This window comes from Phalacrocorax carbo, chromosome 8 (assembly GCF_963921805.1).
Source record: "Phalacrocorax carbo chromosome 8, bPhaCar2.1, whole genome shotgun sequence".
Classification (NCBI taxonomy): domain Eukaryota; kingdom Metazoa; phylum Chordata; class Aves; order Suliformes; family Phalacrocoracidae; genus Phalacrocorax; species Phalacrocorax carbo.
In genome coordinates, this window is record NC_087520.1 from 1,717,890 (window position 1) to 1,721,804 (window position 3,915).

General features: G+C 50.8%; 1 long non-coding RNA gene across 1 annotated transcript; it reads left to right on the top strand.

The window, feature by feature from the left end:
* Nucleotides 1-2,177: 2,177 nt before the first annotated feature.
* On the top strand, nt 2,178-3,592 carry LOC135314638 (uncharacterized). The gene is made up of 3 exons (XR_010374131.1): nt 2,178-2,675; nt 3,287-3,401; nt 3,514-3,592. It is a non-coding gene; the product is annotated as an uncharacterized LOC135314638 (long non-coding RNA).
* The last annotated feature ends 323 nt before the right edge of the window (nt 3,593-3,915 follow it).

Here is a 3,915-nt window from a genome sequence, read left to right on the forward strand (position 1 = left end):
GGAAAAAAAGTAATTCTATACCCTTATTTTATTCCAGCGAATGGTACGGTATTCAGCCAGCAAACCGGAGGAAGTCTTGGGTCACACCAGGAAAAACGCCACGCTTATGTTAGCGCAGTGCCTTTCTGTCTCTGCACCAAGCAGCAGTCGCTCTTTGTCCCTCGTACAGAGCAAAGACATAAAAAGAGGCCAAAACTGCGATGGGGAGATACGGAGCTGCAGTTTCAGCCCGGCCCATGTTTGAAACAGGGCTCGGCACCCAGCGAGCTGTGGATGTGAACCTCTCCGAGGCTCAGGGAAGAAGGGGATTGTCCAGGCAGATGCTGGCGCGGCTCCACTTACCATTACAAATGACAAAAATAAAATAAGAGAGAGCCAAGTCCTTCTCGCTTGTTGGGTAATTGCCCCCAGATCAGACAACTGCATCTTCAGCAGGTGTAAAAGCATAAAGGGGAAGGAAAATAAGGGTTTCTGGTGTCTGTTTGGAGGTTGGCCCGGGCAGCTGGAAGAACATTAAGATATATCCTCAATTTCAGAGAAAAAAAAGGCGGGGGGGGGGGAGAGAAAAGAAAACTAATTAAAGAAACAGGAGGCCCGTCAACCCCACAACCTGACAAACGGCTCAGGACTAAAGCAAGGAAGAACATTATTCACTGTCCACGTGGGTGCTGAGGTTCTCTCCCCCACCCGCCCCTGGGAGCTCTGACCCTCCCCGCAAAGGTACCGGGCCGTCGCGTTGCAAGGCGAGGGGAGGGGAAACTGCAGAGGAGGAAAGCAAGCTGGCAAATTGCTAAATGAAAAGGCAAAGGAGATGCTGGAGCAAACAGCAGCAGCAGCAGCCGGGAGCCCCAGAGCTTCGGCTCGCGGCTCTCTGTACCACAACAGAAGGGTCAGGTTTATGCAATGCTTCCTGAGTATTTCCACGGTCGATTTTGCAGCCCTCCAGGCAAGATTCCTTCCAGGCCTTGGCTCACCCGTAAATATAACAAAAGCAGAAGAAAAAATGCACAAAGAGCTATCGTTTCTAGCAAAGCATTTCTTGCTTCCGCTTGCAGAAGCTCTGGAGGTTGTTTGCAGCCATTAAATTACGGCGCGACCGACAGGGCACAGGCAGCGGAGGAGGATCAGTGATGAGCCTTTACACTTAGAGATGCTTTTGTTCCTGTTTCTCTGAGCACTTCACAGGAGATAACAGGGTGTTGTTATCACTCCCCTGTTTATGTGGAAGCTGAGGCATAGTTTAGAGTCAAATATTTTGGTCTTTCTTCAGACTCAGTACTCCGGAGGCTTATCTGGGGAAGGGGGTACAAGAGGAATTGCCCTCCTCCAGCTGCGCTCCCTGCCGTCGGCACAGCGGGGGAAAGCAGCCTGCCTGGCGATTCCCGGCGGCTGGAGCTGCGGGACGGCGCATCACACCCCTACCTTTGCACAGATCGCTTCCCCCTAAAACTCTCCCACCTAGAATTGCACAGGGAGCTTAAAAGGAGGGAGAGGAGAGCACAAGGAAGTTTTCATGCGTTACCAGATTTTGCAGATGTTTAAGGCCACTTTAACTAAAGTCTTTTACATTTTGCAGAAACTTCTGTGCAAAGCCTGATGCAAAGCAAAATGAAATCCTTAAATGATGCCTGCACTATGAATAAGTAAGAAAATACCCATTGAAATCCCTAATGATGCCTGCAGTATGGATAAGTAAGAACATACCTGTTATTTTGACTTATTCTGAACAGTAAAACCGTTCAGGGACAGCCTAGTGAGCCACATTTATTTAACACTGTGGAGCTGCACATGGGCTTCCACGTGAATGCATTCACCTACACTCAACACCTGCTGACTTCGGCTGTCCTTACACATAGCAAAGGATATAATTATACCAGCTTACACACAGCTCCCCAGGCTCCTGCCTCCAGACACCGCCGCCTCTGGTGCTCATTTGTACCACCAAGAACAATTAGCAATACATGGCCAAGGAAAATCACACTTCTGAGGGACCTGAAAGGATCTCACGCCAGCCAAAACCACTCTGCCAGGTGAAACGTGTTCAAGGACAAACTGCCAAGCCCCTTCCCCATCCGTACTCTGGACAGTACATCCGCGGGATGGCTGTATTTGCATGTCACAAGCTCTCTAATGTCCCCTCAGCCCATCAGGGGAGGGATGGGATGTAAGAGCTGGGGGTCCCTCTTGCTCCAGCTCTTCCTCAGAGCCACGCGTTTGCACCCAGCCGGCTGCTTCTGCTGACGCTGGAAACACTCTCGGCTATACCGAGCATGCCGCTTGTGTTTCAGCACAGCCGAACAAGGCTGGCAGGGGCCCCTGGACGCCTGGCCTTGCCCCAGGACGGGCAGTGGTGGCAGCCCATCACCTCCCAAGGGCAAGGGGACAGAGGCGCAGCTCACCGAGGCATCTGCACGTTCACGCCGCTCCGCCTGCGCGAGCTCAGCTGCACCGGGAGGAAAACCAGAGCGCGCCAGAGCCCTGCCTGACAAGCGTTAGAAAAATTACAAAGCTGCACAGAAAAGCATCTAACTGCTGCACTTTCCTGAGAGATAAGGGCCCAGGGGCGGCACTCCTGGGCCGGGAGGATGAGCGCTTGCGAGCTTCCAGGCAGGCGGAAAGCAGGGACCCGCTGAAAGCCTGGCCACGGAAACCGGCTCCGATGGGTCCAACAACAGGTATCGCCCCCCCCGCTAACCTCAGCGCCCACATACTCAAAACCTACTCCTATAGTCAAAACGTGCTCCTCCTCTACCTGCTGGCGAAGCATCCCGCTGCCGTCACTGCTGGAGCGGGGAGGCAGCGTGAGGAGCTCATCCCTGGGGGAGAGGAGGTCGATCCTTGCTGGGGCGGGGACCGCCAGGTAACCGGCGTCGAGGGGAGCGGCAGCGCCGTGCGCTGAGCCTCGGGGGGGCTGGGGGCAGCGCCGAGTACGCTGGATCGGGCCCACTGCACAAACACGGCTCCAGCACAGAACAACGCAGACTGCTGTGAAATAAAAGTATTAATTACGCTTGTTGGGGCTGGCACATCGCCGATGCGGCTCAAGGCCATATACACCTGTGGCTTTACCTACCCTGGAAAAAATTACCAAACCAAATTCACGCCCATAAAACACTGACAGCTCATCCCCAAGTGCTTATTGTTTGAAGAATGGCTGTTGTTATCATTTGAGACTGGGTGCTGTATGATAGAAAAGAAAAAAAAAACATCTAACTGGCATGATGGTAGGTTGGCTTTATTTATTCATTCAGCATGAGTGAATTATTCAGTTTTCCCCGAATCCCAGCCCAGAATCCCTTTCCGCTGCCTACGCCGAGATGTACGGTACGCGCCTTTAGCGGTTTAGCAGCTGTGAGTCCTGCCTGTCCTCCGCGACAGCCACGAGTCCAACTGCACAACAGGTAAAGTGCTTTAAGTACATCTGCATTTCTGTAGTGGCTTAAAAATAAATACATATTTATATTTGTCATACATCCAGGAAGGCTGATTTTTTTTTTTTTCAAAACCTTACAGGGCTTGGAACAAGAAACAATTATAATCGGGAAGTCAGCAGAGTGCGGTATCACCCATCTTTTTATGGAATAAAAGCCCTTTTTCTATTATTGTGGGGATATATCTGATATTCAACTCAAGACACCCGAATATAGGAAAAAATTGGGATTCTACGCAGAAAATTTCACACTGTTGCTGTCAGATATGATCTTTCACATTTAAAAAAATCCAATTATATTAAAATAAGAAATATCAAAAAGAAGGTTTTTCACATTTCAACACAGAAAATATTTCTAACCGCAACCCCGTAAAATGAACTGGAATTTCTGTGAAAAAGAATCTGCCTGCGCTGCCGAAGCACAGAGAGCGGAGCGAGTGGAGATGCCAGGGCCATCGCATCATTTAGCTTACCGAAAGGATGGC